Source organism: Dermacentor albipictus, chromosome 4, assembly GCF_038994185.2.
Source record: "Dermacentor albipictus isolate Rhodes 1998 colony chromosome 4, USDA_Dalb.pri_finalv2, whole genome shotgun sequence".
In the NCBI taxonomy this organism is placed as follows: domain Eukaryota; kingdom Metazoa; phylum Arthropoda; class Arachnida; order Ixodida; family Ixodidae; genus Dermacentor; species Dermacentor albipictus.
Window position 1 is genome coordinate 136,295,921 of NC_091824.1, and position 17,298 is coordinate 136,313,218.

The 17,298-nt window shown below is 46.2% G+C and overlaps 1 long non-coding RNA gene across 1 annotated transcript; it reads right to left on the reverse strand.

The window, feature by feature from the left end:
* Positions 1 to 417: 417 nt before the first annotated feature.
* LOC135908346 (uncharacterized) lies at positions 418 to 8,195 on the reverse strand. Its single transcript, XR_010566293.2, has 3 exons — positions 7,934 to 8,195; positions 6,300 to 6,436; positions 418 to 1,206 (listed from the first exon to the last, which is right to left on the reverse strand). It is a non-coding gene; the product is annotated as an uncharacterized lncRNA (long non-coding RNA).
* Positions 8,196 to 17,298: the final 9,103 nt, after the last annotated feature.

The window sequence follows — 17,298 nt, forward strand, 5'->3', positions numbered from 1 at the left end:
CATTTTAAAAGTAAAAAGGAAGATGAGTAAAACCATACCAATACAAAGACATAAGCACCGAATAATGGCACAGGCTTGCTCAATTAAATTTTAAGCAGAACAGTTTTTTTAAATAACCTCACTACGAACTATCACATGTTTTCATTTGAAAAGCACTGCATCTTTTTATAAAGCACAAAAATAACCGGTCACATAAGTAAGAACAAGTCTGAGTGTGTCTTTAACACAAGGACAAAAAGTTGGGCAAGTTGGTACAGTAACCTGATCTTGGATTGTAGCGCGAAGTGACACGGACACAGACTAGAAGCAGACAGGATGAGCGCTAACTCTCAACTAAATTTTTATTAAAACGAAGAATATATATATATATATATATATATATATATATATATATATATATATATGTGTGTGTGTGTGTGTGTGTGTGACTGCAAAAAACCGCAGCACATGTAAATGAATATTGAATACATAGTAGTAACATGAAGACGACAAACAAAAGCTATCAGCCATCAACTGCGTGGCAAATCTGAGTGCGAGCTATTCTCTTATCAAGTATACCTGTAGGCATTGCGACCAATGTGCTCCCAAGATGTATGAGGCATTAGTCACTGCAGAGTTGTAAGGACATGACAATCCTAGGATGATTATGTTCTTGAGGCTTTTTTCCCCACTTTCCATATTTTGAAACATGTATACTTTAGTCTTGAAAACAAAAATGCTACAACTGGCGTGTGATAAGTTTTGCATCTTATTTCCTAGCAGCTCACTGAAAAGAGCCACGATGACAAGTTTAAATGCTGTTACCTCATCAGACATTCAAATTTCTTAAACATAAACAAAACCAGATAGGCATTAGAGTGAGCATCACTTAAATACATTACACTGGTTTAAAGTTATTGCACCACTTTGGGCCAGGTAAAAACGTTAGAAACATCAAAAATGTTAAGATTCTACGGCCAACCATGAAAACTAAATAAAAAAAATCATTAAGCTGTCTTAAACGGGTACAGGAGCTTTACAACTGGCCATCTTGGTGATGGACACACAGATAGATGAGCAGCCATTCCACTGAGATGAGAATGTTGAGGGCTTCGCATGGAAGTCTGTGAGACACTGCAGAGTAGTTCTTGGTCCACATGAAGGAGGTTGCTTGCATACACGTCTGGGCCACCATACTGAATGAAGTGTTACCGGAACCTTATCCCCCTGCATTGTGGTAAAAAAGCATGGTTAAGTTTATACGATATTTAATATGCAAAAAAGAGGTGAGGCATGCAGACAGGACACGAGAGTAGAGAAGTGAACACGAACGCGAAAAACATGAAAATTTTCATTAAATTGTTTTATTAGATAAAATTTTTATACTGTAAGTCATTCATTATGAGGGTTCATAACGGCAACACATTTATTATATAAGCAGGTAGAATTATCAGCTTGGTCAGTTTGTACAAGCTCGTCTGAGGCAAGAAATCGAGTTTCACAAACACAACCTCAACATTCTTGATTGAAAAAGGAACACCTTAGATGACATGCAGTCCTGTGAGTGGGAATTGCACAGTTCAAGAAAAACAAATTAGAACTCACAGACCGATCCTGAAAAAGGAATAAGCATGTGCTACTGCAAAAAGCGAATTAATTGGTAGGTTTTAGTAGCACAAGGGCATCTTTGGCCAATGAGCGCCAAGTCTATATTGCAAAAGATAAAGTTAGTGCATCTTTACAAAGCAAATATATAAAGATGACTAATGCCTCTCTGCACTAGTTGCTTCGCTCTAGCGTGAAGTCATTTTAATGCATGCACACGTACGTACACATGCTACACCCAAGTGTAACAGCTGCAGAATTAAAATTGGACAGCAACAAAGTCGCAACCTTTAACCATTGATCACAAGCTGTACTAGTGACTGGAGGTAGTACCAATATCGCCAATGACTAGTTGCACTCTTTCTGCCCGACGTTATGCTGCTCTTGTTGTCAAAGATGAGTTACAGTCGGCATTGAGGGAAAGCTGCCCTCAAGAGCAGCTCTTATTTTTGTGTTATTTCTAACCAGAGACCAATGAAGTAATATATTTTTAGAAGGAGAATGACACCGAAAATTGAGTACGTAAAACATTTGGTACATTTTCCGGAATTAACTTCGGGGTTAACAGCTAAAGCGGCAATCCAGACACTAGAACATGTTTTGACATGTTTGCTACCAGTGAATGCTGGAAAATATGTTGGCATTCTGTAGTTTTGTCCAACAATGCAAAAGGGATTCTTAATAACTGAGGAAATAAATGGAAAAGTATCATGAAGTATATTTCGTGAATGTAATGCAGAATCACTCAACTTCTGTTGCTATATAATCTCCACTTGATTAACCTGCACTTTCTGAACTAGTTCAGGAGGTACTGCATTTCACTACTCATTCCACCAGTTCAACGTGGTAGCAACTGCACGTTGTGATTTGTTTTACTTAGTGCAGGCTATGTACATGGCGAGTTCACAGCATTCCCTGCACTCGGCCGAAAGGTAGTGCATGTTTACGCAGCAGGTGTGGTGCCGCTTCTGCACGAGCGAGGCGCAGAAATCAGAGTTTCATACAATAATTACTAGAGGGAACTCTGACGTTAGTGTCCACAGGAGATCAAACAAGAACGGCTGTACCAGCATGGAAATTATGGGAAGTACATGGATTTGCCTAAAGTTCGTCTGTTTGGCTTCAAACGGGTTTGTGACTTTGTATTCTAGTCATTTTCAACAATATACTGTGTAATAAATAAATAAACATTAAAACCGTCCGACGACAGGATTCAAACACAGGAACTCTAGAACAGAAGTTTGATATTGAAACCATTAAGCGACGGAGGCATGTAACGACAAGCGAGTGCAACGCCCTGATGAATTTATCGCGGGCATACTAGTGCCTTGAGACGCTTGGTGCCCTTCGATTTGGCTACCTGGACAAGCTCAATCGTTGCAATTAATAGCAATTGTGCGTGTTGGCGGCGTCTTCTGCACTTCGAAGAGTATAGACTGCGCTTAAATTTACGACAATAAGATTTATATAGCGTATAATATACGAAGCCACAAGAACGTCTGAATTCACAAGCACGAATATCAGACAAATCCATGTGCTTCCCATCATTCCCATTGTGGTACGACTCCAGCACCAGAGTTCCCTCTAGTAATTACTGTAAGAAACTATGGCAGAAACAGGAGTCATAAACTAATTTTGCTGTCCCATAAATCTTACTGGTCATTAACTCCAAGTTTTAGTGCAGTCACATGTCTAGCAGGCAAATGTGGTATTTTGCATAAACATTGCAAACCCAACTGCGATGAATATTCACTATGGTAAATTGTTTATGATCGAGTAGCATAGACTACTGAAGCAATCTCTGGAAGGCAAGTTAAGTAATTCTCTTATTAGCAGCCTTTAAACAGCATTCGAGCATATGACACATGCACCTCAGATATGCAGATAATGTTTCCTTGACTCAGCAAGAAGCGATGCTTCATGTTCCACGAGGCTACTTCTATCAAAGCAGTATTGGTGCTCTCTAAAAACAATGCCAATGCAGATGATCCAAATATTTTTCAGGGGCAACAGTTATGCCTGAAATCATGCTAGATTAGTTTTTTTAAACACATGCTCAGACCATGTTAGAAGTGCTTCTTAAAGTCCTCCTATTTATTAGACTATTCATATATCTGTACACAAAGGCTACTAATTAGGTCCCATGCTATATCATCATCTTAACAAAAACTTCAATTAGTAATACACATGCTGTGATAAGATTTGAGACCACATTGAGATGCTGAACAAGGTGAATTCATTATTTTTTTAAATGAAGCTCCTGTTCTTCCAAACGAGAAGAAAGGATACTGAGGGTCAAAATTTTTCTGAATCACAGCTGGAAGATGCCAGGGTAGGCACGTGGAAACTTACTTGTAATTTTCTATTTAAATGTGCGAATGATAAAGGGAAAGGAAAATGGTAAAAAAAAACAACCAGGCATGGGAGGAGAACGAACCTACAGCCTTTGCATTAGGCATGCGATGCACTAAGCACTGTACCACCGAGGCAGCATTCAACCGTCCACAATGGCCCCTCAGATTGTCGACGCTCGAACACGGCCGTAGTACCACAGTGGTTAGTATATCACATGCGTAATGTGAAGGTTATGGGTCCGTTCCCCACAAACAGGTGGATATCTTTTAATCCACTTTCACTTACCTAGAATTTATCATTTCTATACTTCATATAAAAAACTTAAAACATGTTCCTGTATGCTTTCCTTCGCCTCATTATCTGCTGGCTTCTTCCAGTTCTGTTACTTCCAACACTTATACATATTCTAATCTGGTAAGTAAACAGTTTTGCATGATGCTGGAATGCAATATAAAACATTATTGCAGGGCCGTGTTATGTAGGATGCCTTACATTGCCCAGGCAAGGTGTATTAATGTCCATATGAAAAAAAAAACAATTCCCACTCTAGGCAGAAATGCTGTGTACTGTGTGCAACAGGGCTTAACGAAAACAACTTGTTCAGAAATAAAGCCACCAAACAACGAGGAAATATGAAAACTAGATGAAAATTTGTGCAGTTGCATGTTACAAAATTAGCACAGCAACAGATGAAGACATAATGAAGGAAGCACCAAGATGGTTTATTTTGGAAAACACGTGGCAATATACTTGAAAGATGCATATTAGCTTACACGGGGAGAAATATTGTTTATGTAGCAGCTAAACTACGCACAGGCCTAGAGCACACTGATACAAGGTGTCGAGCATGTAAATCTTATCATGCCCTTAAGTCAAAGAAACATGGCTGTTTCTCATGATTCGCTAGACATGGCTGGCTCACACAACTTAGCCACTTCTATATATGCGTTGTAATTACCAGGTGGTCTGTATGACATGCCCAAGCTTTAAATATGTATAAGTGCCACGTAGCTAGACAGCACCAAGGTAATGTCGTTTGCCATCGTTTTGAGGAAGTGAAACCAATTCTTGCATTTTTCGTAATTAGGTAATTAGTTATTAACAATTATTTAACTGATCAAATATTTTATTCAAAGCAAAAGTGTCAGTGCGAAAATTGTAGAGCATCCTGAAAAATTCCCAATCCAGCTTTCTACTGCTCAGTAGGTGCAACAAATTTTTTTTTCAAGCTTGAAAGAAGCCAGTGAACACATGCATGAAGTACTGTGCAACTAGCCGCTTGTGCACCTGAACACCATTTGGCTCTTCCTTTCATGCTTGAAAAAAACTTTTTGAAAAGAATATTTTAGGAATTGATTATTTATTATTGACTATGTATTAGGCAAAATGCATCAAATAGTGTGACTGCCACTTCCATTTTCGGCGACATGAATTGACTCCATTTGCATGTCCAAATCCAGCTATACATGGTGTGTGTTTTGAGCTGGTTCTGTAATTTAAACTGGTTTTGACTAATTGAAGCTTCGCACCCTAATAATGGAATCAGCCTAAAAAGAAATTGGTACATAAACAGTCGCTGTCAGTACTGCATACTCCTTTAACTTAGTGCAAAGTGCTTGTGAGCCAAGAAGTCGGTAGTTCTAAGCAGTATTTCTCATTTTGACCTGGTGTTATAGCCCACTTACTATGATGCCATGCTGCTCAGTCATGCTGGTCCCAGCTTCAATCTAGGCCATGGCAGCTGCCCTCCAATTAAGGTAAAATGCAATAACGCTTATGCACTTAGATTCAGGTGTACATAAAAGAAGCCAGGTTCTCAAAACTTTAGGTTTCGGAATGTAAAAGCCCATAATTTTATTTTAAAATCTAAAGGTGCTTTATTAGGAGCAGGGGCATCATTTTGAGCTTTTACTGCACTGCCATGGCACCAAGAAGCTCCAAGTAAATAAAAACAATTTCTTAGACAATGTACATATCTTGCAAACATTTACAAACACTTCTCTGCATGCACCTCTGTTGCTGTTATATTTAGATCCGTATGCCAAGGCGGGTTATGATGTTAGAACATGTTTCAAACTTTTTTTTTACCGCTTTAAAGTTGTTGGTTATTTTGCATCTCACTGTGTGTCGAACGCACATTTCAGTGCATCAATTTCTTCAGAAAGTGCACTCCTCTTTATCTATTTGTGAATGCAAAAATGGTTCAGAAGAACTGCTTTCTGAAGGTCTGTATAACAAGCAAAAAACAATTCTATGTAGGCTGCACAAAGAGAAAGGATTGGTTTGTAAATATGTTATTTAGTTCTTAAAAAAAGGAGGCAGCTGTCAGTGTTCTGTTCCAAAGTAAAAATTGCCCCTACCTGGCTCTGCTTCATTTTCCGATGTTGATGGTCCATTCGGGGGCACTCAACTGATAGGCTGAACTTTGGCGATGTCGGGTGTGCTGTCACCAGGCCCAAGGTCGATCGACATCCTCACCACAAGTCGAGTCCAAACGCTATAAAAGAAATATCTAATCATTTTGCTGTCAGTTTTGTCATCTTGCGTGTTTCACACACTGCCGTCAGTGAAATATTTCGTCACTTGGATACTGAAAGAAATTCAAGCATTTTCTGGCAGCCAAGCTGATGATGATGATGTGTGGTAGTTTATGGCGCAAGGGCCAGGTTTGGCCAAAGAGCACCATGACAAGTGGTAATGTTGATGTATTATGGAAGATGTGACTTGGCTGTAAACTGGCCTAAAATTGTCGCTGTAAAGTGCGTAAAATCTACGTGCTATAAAATTATGGCCATGACTAATGACGAATAATATGAACATTAAAATCCATCGTGGAAGAATGATGCAAAATAGAAAATATATAGGATGGTAAAATTACTTGGAGCACTGCTGCCTCGCCAGAACCCTTGAAACACAAGGGCCTAGAGGCATGTGCTATACGAAAGAGCTATCACAGCGGCATCCTCTGAAGAGAGGGCGGCAGCCAAGCTCAATACACAGTCAATGGAGAACATTAAAAAACAAATGCAGTTGTCACATTACATTGATCAAGTACAGCAGAAATGGAAAATAAATCAGTGATACTGTGCCTGTTGGCTTTGAATGGAAGAAACGTAAAAACAGGAACTTGCAGCCACGCCACTTTGCATTTCCCGCGTTTGCTACACCTCACAAGTTTGGCATCGTCCGGTACTCGGGGATAGTACCCGCTTAAAAGCAAAATGAACGAGCGTCGGCATAAATTAACAGGATACTTAACCGGGCAATATTGGCGCATAAAACAACTCACGTAGCGAAGCTACTGTCAATTACCCGATGACGCATCTGCGGGTGGTGCGGTGTGGGCGAACAATTCAATAAGAAATGAGAGTTTCACTTGTTTCACGTCTACTAAGCTAAGACAGAATGCGAGTTTCTTACTAAACTATACTGGATATTTACGCTCCAAATAAAACGCTGGAAATTTTGTTACGTCACATTGCATACATATAAGTGAGGAAATTGCTTTTAGTGTGTTCTGGCCAGAGGGCATGTAGCAGCAACCACTCTCATGCAACAAAAAGCATTAAACTGGTACTCGCGGCACGGAAAACAAACACATCCAGCGCCAACGTTACGCCTCTTCGAGTCAGAACTAAGCACGATCAAGCCAGTTTTCTAGCCTTCACAACGCCATGAACACGACCAACATCGAGCGAAACAACTCTCTGCGCTCGAAAATTATTACCGCTTCCATTTACATACCTATCGCAGCCACAAGCAAAAGTCGATGGGCTAGCTGTCCACAAGCCGCAGGTTAGACTGAAAGCAACACATTGCGGTAACGAAAAACAATTTCCACGCTGACTTAGCAGCCGCGGTGTGCTCTAAGCGCCAAAGTTCTCGTTTGCCGCTCGAAATTCACACCATGATGACGGGCACTGCATCTTTCACATGAAATATTTCACGCTTTGCTCCGGAGCTCAATAGGAGGGCGAAACGCATTTGCACGTACCTGAAATCCGCATGCCGGAAACCCGTCGACGCTTTCGAGAACGGGGCGCACAGCCATGCACCCGTACGGCAGCTTGACTTGGACGTGAGGCACTTCTATCAAACATTTCACTTGCGACATGTTGCACACCGATTGCGCGAGCACCAGAAAATGACGCAGGCCGCATTGCGACGCCGAGCAGACGTGCAGCCACCGATGCGCTGTGTGCGCGGATTGCAGAGAACAAAACCATACGAAACGTTAGGCGCGAGAAGATGGCGGCTCTTGTTGCGGAGACGAAGCGAAGCAATGACGCGCGAATGAATGTTGCCAACTGTTGGTTCCTCGTTACGCCGGCGGTGGCGGCTTTAGTGGCGTGTGTTGCGGCTGTCTAATTTTGTATTTCTTTTCCCCAAACAGTATAGCTAAGATCAGTTCTTTGTTTGAATTTTAGCTGTGTCGTTTGGCATTGTCTTTGTCTTTTTATGCTATTAGGCGGCCAATTATGGCCTCTCAAGTTCGCGCGCGCCAGCTTCGCGCGCAAATCTCAGAGGCCATAAGACAACTCGTTAGGAGATGCCGTTATGGTCGTTGTTAACGTTTCATCATCCTTTCTTCAACTGAGATAGAAAGGTAGTGTCCCTTTTCCCGGGGTTGGGAGGGGGTGATCAAGACGGCATCGCTCAGCGGGGGAGTAGGTTGGTGTTGGTTCTTATCGCGAAATTCGCAAACCCTGCAATTTTTTTTATAACGTAAGCATTTCTGTATTTCCCCAACAAGAAAAACCATCCGTCCGTCAGTCCGTACAGCACGATATCTTTCAACATAGAACCCGCAGCAGCGAGTGAATTCACCTTCGTGCTAGCTCTCGCTTCAACGCGACCGAAGCGGCGAGAACACTGCGCTCACGAAGCTTTCAGCTTATGCCGCACTATGCGCTTTTCGCAGATCACTTTCAAGATAGGTGTGCGCGCGTCTGTTTTCAAAGCGAAGTAAACGGTGAAAACACAGCGCGTGAAGTTTTCAGCAGTGGGCACACTCTGTCCACAATGCAGTTCGCTTTCAAGATACGGTTCGCGCGGCCGTGCCACAAGCAGCCGCCGCCGGAGAACGGTTGATAATGGTTCGTCGCGGATGAGGAGGGCTAAAGAGCGATAACGGCTCAAAACGAACGGAACGTCACCAGCGCTCCTGGCCCCGCCACCTGCAGTACTTTGCTTGCGCTGCCGACCAGAGCAGCCCGTGTCGCCGCAGCGCTGGCGCTTATACTTGTCGGATCAAGTCTCATAACATTGATAACGACATGGACTGCGTGTAGATGAGGAAGAGTCGCAATGCTTACGCACACTTAGACAAATCCGAGAGGAGTTCATGGGTGATTTTTTTTACCGGAAATGTACAGTCAGCGGTGGGACCCAGAGTTGACAATGCCTGTAAGAGGGGTGCCAAGCTTTTTTTCTTTTGTGGGAGTCTTGCCCAGCTCCCAAAGATCTGCTCAAGCTAAGACTTTCTGATGGCTGTATGAGTTTTTTTTAATTGTCGCATGCCCTCGAACCACCACGAATCCTACAGTGTAATGGCATTAATGCAGTATTCACGTCCAAAGGGAAATGCAGCCGTTAATTGGGCTGCCTAAGGTTTGCGGCCCGGCGGCAGCTGCCCTCCCGTCCCCCGTTTCCGTTGACAAGTTAGGGGGAGGGGTCTAGAGCAATCTTACACCCCCCTCCCCACAGTGGCGTAACCAGAAAATTTTTTCGTGTGAGGGGGGGGGGGGGTCCCAATTGACCGTGGAGGGGGAAGGAGCGGGGCCATTGCCATAGCAGCAAAAATTTTACTTTTAGTGAGCGTTACAAGTGCCCGGTGTGCCCCACTTGGCTACGCCGCTACTAGCGCCCCCCCCCCCCCCCCGCAATCGACGGAAATCGAGCTATCAGAACGTGCATGACACGCATGCATGACATAACATGAAAGACATGCCGCGAAGCTAGCATGGATGTCGTCACATCATCATCATCATCAGCTTATTTTGACGTCCATCGCAGGACGAAAGCTTCTCCAGCGATCTCCAATACCCCTGTCTTGTGCTAACTGGTTCCACGTGTTTTCAAGTTTCCCAATTCCATCACGTCCACATTATTCTCTGCCGTCCTCGACTGTGCTTTCCTTCCCTTAGCACCCATTTTGCAACTCCAATAGACCAGCAGTTCTCTCCCTTACCCATTGCAATGTCTGCCCAGCACGACTTCTTCCTCATAATGTCAACCAGTATATCAGCTATTCCCGTTCGCTCTCTAATCCACATCGCTGTCTTCCAGTCTATTATCATCATGCCTAATAATTTTCATTCCATCGTTCGTTGCGCGGTCCTCAACGTCTTCCCAAGCTTCTTTGGTAATTTCCAAGTTTCGGCCCCATACGTTAGTAACGGTAGAAAGCAATGGTTAGCAGTAAGCTCCCTGGTCATGATTTAGTAATGCCTGCCGTAAGCTCTCCAGCCAATGTTTTATTTTTGTTAATTTCCTTGATCAGAGGCCCCTGCGAGTAATTAAGCTCAATAAACGTATTGAACGAACGACCATGACATTCGTTCTCTCGCCACGCTACGGAACATTACCCGCCGTGGTTGCACAGTGGCTATGGTGTTAGGCTGCTGAGCACGAGGTCGCGGGATCGAATCCCGGCCACGGCGGCCGCATTTCGATGGGGGCGAAATGCGAAAACACCCGTGTACTTAGATTTAGGTGCACGTTAAAGAACCCCAGGTGCTCAAAATTTCCGGAGTCCCCCACTACGGCGTGCCTCATAATCAGAAAGTGGTTTTGGCACGTAAAACCCCATATATTATATTGCGGAACATTACTTTTCTCTTCTGCATACTAACTCTCAGTCAGACTTACACTTTCTTCGACATGTTCCTCAAACGTTTGTTGCAAATAGTCTGCAGTGTTGCTGAGTATGCCAATGTCATCTACGAACCGTAAGTTGGTGAGCTATTTACCGTTAGCCCTCACTCCTAACCATTCCCAGTCTAACTGGTTGCACACCTTTAAGTATTCAGTGATAGCATTGTAAATATTTTGCTATTGATCATATGAAGCCTTTTGCAGATATCTGGCTATGCAAAGTCTGCGCGTTAGTGTCATCCGTTCAATATCAACATTCGTGGGAAACTTCATTTTTGACCACTGTTCGGAGCCAGTGCGCTGCTGCCTAGGTGCCCCGATCTAATCATTCCAGCTACCTGATTCAAGCGCAGGTAGCGCGCGTTTCATGTACAGCCAATATCAACGCCTTAACTGGCAATGTTCATTCATCATATACTGTAAGCTTGTTCACTTACTCCCTTATAATTAGGGTGTAAATTAGAAAGACTGGGGTGTTCCAAGGGTGTTTTCTTGTTGAACACCCTTTTTCGTTAAAAAAGGGTGTTTCAAGGGTGTTTACAAGGGTGAAAAGATGGAATACACCCGCATTACACCCATAAGGGTGTGAAAATTTTTAGAGTGCACGGTGCGTGCATCCGAAAGATTGAGCGGCGCGTAAGCTCCGCCCACATCCAGCTCCCCAGCTTGAGTTCATATCCACGTCGAGAAACGCAATATAAACAACTCTGCACAACACTGCGTCGCTTTACAAGAACACTTCCAATAACGTTATGCCCCTGCGAGTGACAGAACACTTCACGACGGCCCGTCGTCCACTGACGACTCCGCTAACAGCCAGCGATAGGACCGGTAGGCCTAGCTAGGCAGACGCCGCGGTCGACGGCGCTTACGATCCAACCCGAGCTCGTCGAAGAGCGCTTATGTTTGCCAAAACAATTAACACTGTACACGTAGGTCGCCCGTAATTAAATACAATTGGTTTACTCGACGCAGTCGTTGCGAAGGGCAAACGTGCAAGCAAAGCGAGCAGCCTCGCTCAGACGGTCGGTGTGTGCTGTCTGCCCGTGAAATGCCCTCGCGTCGCGTCTCCTGATCTCGCCAGTAGCCTAGTCCTAGTGTACTAGGCGTTGCTTTGAATAACAGGCACACGTCGAGATAATTTTACTGAACTGGTAACTATTTCGTGTCGGAAACAAACTGCAGCAGGCAAGGAAAAAAAAAAAACACTGCGAGAAACCGGCCAGCCAGCGCCGCCTCCGTGGAGGGAACGTCACATGCCAGCCGCGCTGTCATTGGCTGCGGCCAGACGACGGTGCGGTTGTCGGACGCGTCGGACGATGAAAATCTGCCCGGTTTGTCGCACGCCGGACGTCCGATCCGGCGCTCCGGCACGGCAAAACACCTCGATTCCGGCTGCCGTTGCGGCGCGTCGGACGCCGGATCGGACACCAAATCGGACCGTGTGTCTCCCCTGCTTCACCTCCGCCGCGGATCTGCCAGGCATTGCGATATATTCGGGATCGGCCCAGGTATGGGTAGAGCGTAACGCCTGCTTCACCTCCGCCGCGGGTCGGCCCGGCAATGCGCTGTCTTCGGGATCGGCCCACGTATGGGGAGTGTTTAACGCCTGCTTCACCTCCGCCGCGGGTCGGTCTGGCATTGTACTATCGCCGGGATCGGCCCACAACCACGAGACCGAAAGGGGTAATTAAGGCCGTCTTAGCCCCCGTATGATTGACCTGTAAAATGTGAGAAGCGTTCAAGCAGGCGTCACCATGTCGACATAATTGCCCTCTTCTCCGAAACAGCGTCAATCCTTTTTTGCCCGAGCTGACACAAACAGACCGACTAAGGAAAGAAAACCCGAAGGGCACGGTCGACGGTAGAACCGACTTCCACAGGCTCCCCACGAAGACGTCGATAACCTCTGGCGCATTCCTGCGCCAAAAGTTATTTAAGGCCGTCCCAGCACCCGTGTTTATCAGAACTGCTCGAGACTCAGATGAGAGTCGCATCCATGTGCCAATGAAGTGAATAAAATATTTTCTACTTTTTTTTCATCATCACATTCGTCGCCGTTTCCTGATTCTTGCGCTGAAGACCCACTTCACCCGGTCGAGATCGTATCACAGGCTACACCTCAAAAAGAGCTAAGCGAGCGAAACACAATTGCGTCCTGGCTTTTTCTCCTCCTCCGCTACGAACGTCGCTTTCTTTTCAACCTCGTCTGACGACTCGGACCCGCTCTGACTCGGAACATTGCAACTGACAAATGCGCCTTTCTTAACCTTTCTCTGCGATCGCCAGAGGGTTTAGTGGCTTTGGTTTTACTCGGCCGCGTTGTCTTCTTTACAGCTATTCTGAATTTGCGACGCCTATTTCTCTTGGCACTGTTTCCGATGCGCCATTCCGAGTGCCTTTCTTTTCTTTCCGTTGGCGGCTCCTCGGCCTGACCAACTTCTTAAATTTCAGTCGGGGAATTCAGAAAGATGTCTTCCTCCGACTTGACTATGTCTTCAGAGCTAGCTAGCTGTTTCATCTTCCTCCTTCGTACTGAGTTCTTCATCGCAGTTCAGCGCCTGACTCTCTTCCTGAAGGGGAAATCGGAAAGATTTCCTCATACGGCTGAATCACGTCTCCCGAGCTAGTTACTTCAACCTCCTTCTCTGCCCTGTGTTCCACGTCGCAACACAGCACCTGCTCCTCTTTCTGAATTTTGATCGAGGAAATCGGTTTCTCCCGAAATTCCTCTGCGGAGAGCTCGTATCTGGGGAGAAAACCCGCCTTCACTAGACTGTACTTGCCTGCTTTGGCCTCACTCAGTCGGAATGCGACCTGCAGCGCGAATTCTCCCGCCATCAACTCAAACAACCGCTCCGGCCACGTTTCCTGGTGAAATGATCGCCTCTCGCAAATCCACTCGAAATTAATCTGGTCGAGACCGATGTCATCGCCTGTTTCGTACGCCTATTTTGTGCGCCTGTTCTGTATGACGAGTTTACTGAAGCAAACTCGTCATTTTCAAGCTTTCTGTTTGCGACGGCGCCCTGCGCCATAACCTCGCAATGCCTAGTCTGATTTCCGTGAGCTCATTTTTATGATGCCTTCGTTCCCTCTCAAGCTCAGTTTCTTCCTGTCTTCGTTTCCTCTCGCGCTCCTTCTCTTCCTCCCTTTCTCTCCCCTCGCTCTCATTTTCTTCCTTTTCTAGCCATATCTTTTCCCAGGCCTCTCTAAGCTCGCCCTCATCCAAACGCACTTTGTCAATCGCCGTACGAATTTCGGGCTTCTCAACCTATGGTTAACCTCCATACCGAGCTCTGCTGCTTTTCGAGAGCTGACTGCAACTTCCCCTGCATTGCCCGCACACCCGGTGGCGATCATCCACAGCTAATTGCCCGATAGAAACCTGTCCTTATTGTCCGGCAAAACGAATCGCTCAAGCACTCACCAACGTCGAGCTTGCGAAGGTCGTGTCTCCCGGAGCCATGTTCGCAGGTCGCTGATCCCAGATGGTGGAGCTGCCTTCAGCTGCTCTTCGTTCCAGTTTCCTCGAGTCGTCCAAGACTCCACGCAGTTACTGCGACGGTTGTGTCTCCCTGAGTGACGAAGAGGGGGTCTGCTGATCCCGGATCCGCAGAAGTCGCTCTTCCGTCGTGGTTTCCTTCGATCTTTGAACTTCGTGTCTCCCGGGGCCATGTGCACAGGTCCGCGGATCCCAGATCGTGAGGACTGCCTTCTTGATCTCTTCCTTCCAAATTCCTCGAGTCGTTCAAAACTCCACGCCGTAACTGCGACGGTTGTGCCTCTCTGAGCCACGAAGAGGTCTGCTGATCCCGGATCCGCAGAAGTCGCCCTTCCGTCCCTAGTTTCCCTCGATCTTGCGAAGTTCTTGTCGCCCGGAGCCACGTACACAGGTCCGCCGATTCCAGATCGTAAGGACTTTCTTCTTGATCTCACTACTGACAATCAGTTTATTGCGGCTAGGATGGCGTTCAGGGCATGGAATCCACCAAGCCCATCGACTATTACGTCAAGTTGAAAATGAACGCAAAAGGGTTTATTTAGCCTAGTTACACGGCTCCAGTGAGGAAGCCCGCTCCATGCAGGAGCAGTTAACATCTCAGTTCATCAGGACCCTATGTCCTCACTCTCGAAAAGTCTCTGCTTCTAATCCCGTCGTTTTCACTACGCGAGTCTACTAGGGAATCTGAAGACTATCCAGCAGCAAATCACCATCGTCGACTCCGTTGCGATACCACACCCATGCTCGCAATAACCCGCAGTAACTCCGCCTCCGGAACTGGTTTGGAATCTGTGGAAAGAAATCAACTGGCGACACCTAGTTCGTTCGTCGTTGTCCACCCCCCTTTCTTCTTCGCTCAGGCTGCCAGGTAAAGGGCGAGGTGAGGGCCTTTCGTGGAAACCTGCAACAGTCGGTTTACACGCTGCGTTTACACACTGGCTAAGGGCCGAGGGATGAGTAGTGGGTTGACTCGTCTATTTAACTGCGTCTCTCATTTCGTTGTCGTGGTTCCCTCCTTTTCATCCTTTGCTCAGGTTTCTAGGTAATAGTGGGGTGAGCGCTACTGTCAATATCCACGCTGCGTTATCGTCTGAATAGGAGGTGCGGTGGTTTGACACGTGGCAAACGTTCAATTAACACCCTTGTGGTGTTGAGACGTAACACCCGCCACGTGAGCACGACTTTTTCGAAATTCCTAGAAACAAGGAAGCAGAAAGCGGATGTAGTGACGTCACTAATGACGTCACACTTAAGGTGGTGGCCTATTAAACCGGATAATTAATAGAAAACGATTGCTACTGAGTGCGGTTCGTGCGTTGCGTTTGCCTAAAGTTAACTAAAGAACACCAACGCCGAACTGCCAGTGCCACAAAGAGACACCTAAGTCAATGATTAGGGTCACCTACCATTTTTATTAAGTGTACTCCAACTCGGTGGAGACATTTTTTAAAACCTCCAATTAGCACCCACGAGACGGTCATTTGAGGGATCGCCAGATGTTTGTGCGCAGGCGCGAGTAAGAGTGGGCGCAAGAGAGAAAATGTGGGGGCTCTTGCTTCTTCAATATTTGACTCTCCCGAGGCACTACGGAGGAGGTTTCTTAGCGCGTGTTGTATGCGTTTGTCTCTAGGAGTGCCGACATTGCTGAGTGGGGTCGAGTTTGTTTACGCTCGTACGCTGGCTGCCGGCGCGGTAAAATATATAGGTGAAGCAGCCGGTACTGACGCCCCATTCGGCGACCGCTGTGTCGGACAGACTGTCTCGCACCTGCGGTGCTCGTGCAAAGTCAGTCGTGCCGGATCATACCTTTCTCGCGCCTTACGACGATGTACCATGAAAATAACACCACAGATGTTTCCGTGGGAGCAGTGGGGACCGTAAGCCCGGGCTGCATATATTGAAAATCTAGAAGGCGCGCCTAAGCAACCGCGGTTGAACGCAAGCGGCTGAAAGGTCGCCGGTGACGCTCGACGCCCCTGCAACCGCTACGAGAATACGTCGCGCTACCCTAACGCCTCATACGCTAACCTAACCAAACATAACCTAACGGTAACGTAACCAAACGTGGCCGAGACGAAAAGAGAATAATCGTCACGGCGTAAATGGTGTGAATACGCCGCGCCACACTGACGCCTTTTACCTAACCTAAAGAAACGTAATCTAACGTTAACCTAAGCTAACGTCGCTCGCCGGGACGCAAAGACAAAAATCTGCGCGGCGTAACCGCTGTGAGAATACGCAGCGCCACCGTAACGCCTTAAATTTACGCTAACCTAACCTAAGAACCTAAGCTAATCTTACCTAACAACGTGGGCGAGACGCAAAGCCAATAATTCTCACGGCGTGACACCAGGCGCTGGCGTTCAACCGCGGTTGATGAGGCGCTGTGCGTTTATTTCACACAAAGAGGACTAAAAATTCTGAACAGTCGCGGACAGCAGCATACGAAAAGCCTGCCAAGAGCGAAGATAAAAAAATAAAGTATGGGGCTTTACGTGCCAAAACCACTTTCTAATTATGAGGCACGCCGTAGTGGGGGACTCCGGAAATTTCGACCACCTGGGGTTCTTTAACGTGCACCTAAATCTAAGTACACGGGTGTTTTCGCATTTCGCCCCCATGGAAATGCGGCCGCCATTCGATCCCGCGACCTCGTGCTCAGCAGCCCAACACCATAGCCACTGAGCAACCACGGCGGGTTGAGAGCGAAGATACTGCACCGGGAGAGCAGGCCGGGCCTAGATCTACTTCGGCCCATACTGCACCCCCGGAAAAATCAGTGATTTCTTTCTTTTTTTTTTATGCGAAGCATAAGCATATTACGAGAGCTCAACCCAGCTCCTCAGGCGCGGCGGTGTCGCCTTGAATACCACGTGACACCGTGACGTCACTACAGAGGAGAAGTGGCTTTGGCTCAACTCTTGCAAGATGGGCCAACGCCTCCTATAATATACAATGCCTGGAACGTGAGCCGCAAA